The sequence below is a fragment of the Arachis hypogaea genome, chromosome 19, assembly GCF_003086295.3.
Source record: "Arachis hypogaea cultivar Tifrunner chromosome 19, arahy.Tifrunner.gnm2.J5K5, whole genome shotgun sequence".
In the NCBI taxonomy this organism is placed as follows: Eukaryota; Viridiplantae; Streptophyta; class Magnoliopsida; order Fabales; family Fabaceae; genus Arachis; species Arachis hypogaea.
Window position 1 is genome coordinate 132559293 of NC_092054.1, and position 6411 is coordinate 132565703.

Genomic DNA, 6411 nt, shown 5'->3' on the forward strand with positions numbered 1-6411 from the left:
ATTGCAGGGTTCTCAGGATCATAAGCTTCTTCTTCATGAGAAGCCTCTTGAGTACTGTTGGATGCAGCTTGCATTCCATTCAGACTCTGAGAAATCATATTGACTTGCTGAGTCAATATTTTGTTCTGAGCCAATGTGGCATTCAGAGTATCAACTTCAAGAACTCCCTTTTTCATAGGCGTCCCATTATTCACAAGATTCCTTTCAGAAGTGTACATGAACTGGTTATTTGCAACCATGTCAATGAGTTCTTGAGCTTCTGCAGGCGTTTTCTTTAGGTGAATAGATCCACCTGCAGAAGTATCCAATGACATCTTTGATAACTCAGATAAACCATCATAGAATATATCCAGGATGGTCCATTCTGAAAGCATGTCAGAAGGACACTTTTTGGTCAGTCCTTTGTATCTCTCCCAAGCTTCATAGAGGGATTCACCTTCTTTCTGTCTGAAGGTTTGAACATCCACTCTAAGCTTGCTCAGCTTTTGAGGAGGAAAGAACTTGGCTAAGAAAGCCTTGACCAGCTTATCCCAAGAGTTCAGGCTATATTTAGGTTGAGAGTCCAACCATATTCTAGCTCTGTCTCTTACAGCAAAAGGGAAAAGCATGAGCCTGTAGACTTCAAGATCTACTCCATTAGTCTTAACAGTATCACATATCTGCAAGAATTCAGTTAAGAACTGAAAAGGATCTTCAGATGGAAGTCCATGAAACTTGCAGTTCTGCTGCATCAGAGAAACTAATTGAGGTTTCAGCTCAAAGTTGTTTGCTCCAATGGCAGGAATGGAGATGCTTCTTCCATGTAAATTGGAATTAGGTGCAATAAAGTCACCAAACATCTTCCTTACATTATTATTATTTTCGGCTGCCATCTCCTCTTCCTGTTCGAAAATTTCTGAAAGGTTATCTCTGGATTGTTGTAATTTAGCTTCTCTTAATTTTCTCTTCAGAGTCCTTTCAGGTTCTGGATCTGCTTCAACAAGAATATTCTTGTCCTTGCTCCTGCTCATATGACAAAGAAGAGGGCACAGAAAAAATAATAATAATAATATGGATCCTTTATACCACAGTATAGGGATCCCTGTGTGAGTAGAAGAAGAGGGGGAGACAAAGAATGTAATATAATGGAAAAAACACAACTGTGAGGAGGGTTGAGATGTGAGATGAGATGTTAGTAGATGAATAAATAAATAGAATAAGATGAGAGAGAAGGAATTTTCGAAAATAATTTTTGAAAAAGAGTTAGTGATTTTCGAAAATGGTTTTTGAAAAATGTTAGTATTTTTTCGAAAATTTTTAAAATAAAAAATAAAAATAAGAATAATTAGTTAATTAAAAAGAAATTTTTGAAAAAGAGGGAAGATATTTTCGAAAATTAGAGAGAGAGAGTTAGTTAGGTGGTTTTAAAAAAGTTAAGAAACAAACAAAAAGTTAGTTAGTTAGTTGAAACAAATTTTGAAAAGATAAGAAGTTAGGAGGTTAGAAAAGATATTTTGAAACCAACTTTTTGAAAAAGGTAAGATAAGAAGATATTTTAGAAATTAGTTTTGAAAAAGATTTGATTTTTTTAAAATCTCAATTAATGACTTGATTCATAAGAAATCACAAGATATGATTCTAGAACTTAAAGTTTGAATCTTTCTTAACAAGCAAGTAACAAACTTCAAATTTTTGAATCAAAACATTAATTGATTATGTTATTTTCGAAAATTTGATATAAAAATAAGAAAAAGATTTTTGAAAAATATTTTTGGAATTTTCGAAAATAACTAAGAATTTTGAAAAAGATTTGATTTTTGAAAAAGATTTTGAAAAAGATAAGATTTTCAAATTGAAAATTTGATTTGACTCATGAGAGACAATTTGATTTAAAAAATTTTTGAAAAAGTCAATCCAAATTTTCGAATTTGATGAGAGAAAATGGGAAAGATATTTTTTTGATTTTTTGAAATTTTTATGATGAGAGAGAAAAACACTAAAGAGATGCAATGCATGAAATTTTTAGATCAAAACATGTGATGCATGCAAGAATGCTATGAATGTCAAGATGAACACCAAGAACACTATGAATGTCAAGATGAACATCATAGACACAATTTTAAAAAATTTTTAATGCAAAGAAAACATGCAAGACACCAAACTTAGAATTCTTTAATGCTTAGACACTAAGAATTCAAAAATACATATGAAAAACACCAAACAACACAAAACAAAAAATCATCAAGATCAAACAAGAAGACTTACCAAGAACAACTTGAAGATCATGAAGAACAGTATGAATGCATGAAATTTTCGAAAAATGCAAGATGCACATGCAATTGACACCAAACTTATAACATGACTCAAGACTCAAACAAGAAACATGAAATATTTTTTATTTTTATGATTTTCTAAATTTTTTTGGATTTTTATTTTATATTTTTCGAAAAACTATTTTGGAAAAGAAAAATAAGGATTCCAAAATTTTTAATATGAATTCCAGGAATCTTATGCTCTAAAGCTCCAATCAAAGGGTCAGGTATGGCTTAATAGCCAGCCAAGCTTTAGTATATAATTACATGGACTGGAGTGATTAGTTGAATACCAATCCCAAAGCAGTTTGGGTATGGCTTTACAGCCAGATAGGATTCAACATGCTTCATGAAACACTAGAATTCATTCTTAAAAATTCTGAAGAAAAATATATTTTTGAAAATATTTTTATTTTTTTTCGAAAACAGATAAGAAAATTTTTTTTTTGAAAGATTTTTGAAAAATTTTTTGAAAATAAAATAAAAAAAGAAAATTACCTAATCTGAGCAACAAGATGAACCGTCAGTTGTCCAAACTCGAACAATCCCCGGCAACGGCGCCAAAAACTTGGTACGCGGAATCGTGATTACACTTTAATTATGTAAAATTCATTGCTCTTTCTTTCCCTGGAAATGGCGCCAAAAACATGATGCCAAGACCATGGTTCACAACTCCGTGTAACTAACCAGCAAGTGCACTGGGTCGTCCAAGTAATACCTTACGTGAGTAAGGGTCGAATCCCACGGAGATTGTTGGTATGAAGCAAGCTATGGTCACCTTGCAAATCTCAGTTAGGCAGATATAAATTGATAATGGTGTTTTCGAATAATAATTAATAGAATAGGGATAGAAATACTTATGTAATTCATTGGTGAGAATTTCAGATAAGCGAATAGAGATGCTTTCGTTCCTCTGAACATCTGCTTTCCTGCTATCTTCATCCAATCAGTCTTACTCCTTTCCATGGCTGGCTTTATGTGATACATCACCACTGTCAATGGCTACTTTCGGTCATCTCTCGGGAAAATGATCCAATGCCCTGTCACGGCACGGCTAATCGTCTGGAGGCATCACCCTTGTCAATGGCTTCATCTTATCCTCTCAGTGAAAATGGTCAACGCACCCTATCACGGCACGGCTATTCATCTGTCTGTTCTCGATCATGCTGGAATAGGATTTACTATCCTTTTGCGTCTGTCACTAACGCCCAGCAATCGCGAGTTTGGAGCTCGTCACAGTCATTCATTCATTGAATCCTACTCGGAATACCACAGACAAGGTTTAGACCTTCCGGATTCTCTTGAATGCCGCCATCATTCTAGCTTACGCCACGAAGATTCCGATTAAGAGATCTAAGAGATACTCATTCAGTTTAAGGTAGAACGGAAGTGGTTGTTAGGCACGCATTCATAGGGAATGATGATGATTGTCACGTTCATCACATTCAGATTGAAGTACGAATGAATATCTTAGAAGCGAAACAAGATGAATTGAATAGAAAACAGTAGTACTTTGCATTAATCCTTGAGAAACAGCAGAGCTCCACACCTTAATCTATGGAGTGTAGAAACACTACCGTTAAAATTACATAAGTGAAAGGTCCAGGCATGGCCGAGATGGCCAGCCCCTAGAACGTGATCAATAGATCAAAAGATAATCCAAAGATGTCTAATACAATAGTAAAAGGTCCTATTTATAATAAACTAGTCACTAGGGTTTATAGAAATAAGTAATTGATGCACAAATCCACTTCCGGGGCCCACTTGGTGTGTACTTGGGCTGAGCTTTAACTTTCCATGTGCAGAGGCCATTTGTGGAGTTGAACGCCAGGTTTGGATCCATTTCTGGCGTTCAACTCTGGTTTTTGATCCATTTCTGGCGCTGAACTCCAGAATTGGGCAGAGAGCTGGCGTTGAATGCTGGTTTGCATCGTCTAAACTTGGGCAAAGTATGGACTATTATATATTGCTGGAAAGCCCTAGATGTCTACTTTCCAAAACAATTGGAAGCGTGTCATTTTGAGTTCTGTAGCTCCAGAAAATCCACTTTGAGTGCAGGGAGGTTAGAATCCAACAGCATCAGCAGTCCTTCTTCAACCTCTGAATCTGATTTTTGCTCAAGTCCCTCAATTTCAGCCAGAAAATACCTGAAATCACAGAAAAATACACAAACTCATAGTAAAGTCCAGAAATGTGAATTTAACATAAAAACTAATGAAAACATCCCTAAAAGTAACTAGATCCTACTAAAAACATACTAAAAACAATGTCAAAAAGCGTATAAATTATCCGCTCATCAATGATCGAAGAAGATAAAGCACACAAAGAAGACCCTACTTCTTCAGCAGAATCCTCAAGTGATTATAATCAAAACGAAGACGATTGCTTTGGGATCAACCTAGGAGAAGAGATAAGCATTTGAAAAATAATTATGTAAGCATTTCAAAATTTATGTAATAACCAAAATTGTATGAACTTGTACTGTAGAAATAGTACCGGTTAACATAACATGTATTGTAGAAATAGTAGAATCTAGGTCTATAAAAGAAAACCTCAGCAACATTCTGAGGCAGAGTTTTAGAAACACAATTTCAGCACTTTGCGGCGGTTTCTGGAGCCGTTTTACGGCGGTTTTGAACCGTCGTAAAACATTTTGCGGCGGTTAGTTAACCACCGGAAGATGGGGCGCGGGCAAACGGTTAGCGGCAGTTTTTTTCAACCGCTAGAATAACCGCCGCGAAATGTGAATTGGTTTTGTGGTGGTTATTACCCCCTGCCGTAGGAGGGTAAAAAATGATATTTCCAATTTTGCAAACCGCCTCTAAATGCCAGTGATTTGAAAACGAAACCCTTTTGTGGCGAGTGATAACCGCCGCTAAATATCAGAAAAATGAACAATATTTAACCGCAACCAAATTCAAAATTCCCATTAAAATTTTAGGTTTTTTATTATTTTGCCTATTTTAAAAACGTCTATTAATTAAATTTTAATTTTTTATTTTCAATTAATTTAAAAAAATTACAACCAAGTAAAATAGCCAAATAACATCACAAACCAAATTATATATATGCAAATATAACATATATAATGAGATTGTCATAACATCATCCAAAATAAAGTAAGAATGCTTAACTTGAAGAAAATAAGTATAAAGCACTAAACCAACTTAAATGCAAAAGTATCTAAGAACATTGATTGAAATTCAAAATTTTTGTTGCGGGTCGTGATTGCTAGATAAAGATGGCCTTGTGCGTGACGAGTCCGGTATACTGCCCAAAAAAGCCAGCTCTGCATCAACCTCAGCTGGCAAATTGCCTCCTTACTATTGGACTAGATATCCCAAGACCTTATGTATCAACTGTCTCTTCGCCTGCTCTTCTTCTAGCTTAGCCGTCAATTCTGCAATCCTCCTCCCATACTCTTCATTGGGCTCTGCAAAACCCGATGGTTGTCCAGCAGCGTTACCAAAGACTTGGGTGGGACATGGTCCAGCACCTAAGGCACGAACTCGTCCTGACTGCTCCTTTCCGAGAACTTGTGCTAGCGAATCATTTTGTGAAAGGTGCTTAGAGGATTCATCCTTCCTCTCAACATTCGCAATTGCTTCCTACAAATATACAACACATTCGGAAGGCATGAGTTAACAGTAGCACGATATATACAGTAAGTTAAGTTTAAAATTTTCAGACATGACTTACACTAACAACACACGCATCGGGATGGATATACGAGCCATTTTTTTCTTATAAGTCATGATAAACAACTCTCCTCTACCAACGGGCCTTCCTTGCTCTTTCTCCTGTATCATTGATATCGACACAATTATGTAAACAACAATAACATATTCAGGAAGATTAATCGAAATCTTAATGCAAATAATTACTTATTATCACTTCGTCTTTTTTTCTTGCCAATGTTTTGGAACCCCCAGTATGTGTGTAAAGTTGCTTGCTTCGATTTAAAGCATTTTGTTTACACTTTTTCTATGAACAAATAACAAAACAAATATAAATGAGAAAAAGATGTTGAATATAAAACATAAGGGGTGTAAAATGTATACACATATATGTTTTTGTGGAAATAATAAAAAATTCCAAGGCTTACCTTTGTTTCTTTTCC

At 35.2% G+C, this 6411-nt stretch overlaps 1 non-coding gene across 1 annotated transcript; it reads left to right on the forward strand.

Moving 5' to 3' along the window:
* Positions 1-368: 368 nt before the first annotated feature.
* On the forward strand, positions 369-476 carry LOC112782049 (small nucleolar RNA R71). The gene has a single exon (XR_003192791.1). It is a non-coding gene; the product is annotated as a small nucleolar RNA R71 (small nucleolar RNA).
* The last annotated feature ends 5935 nt before the right edge of the window (positions 477-6411 follow it).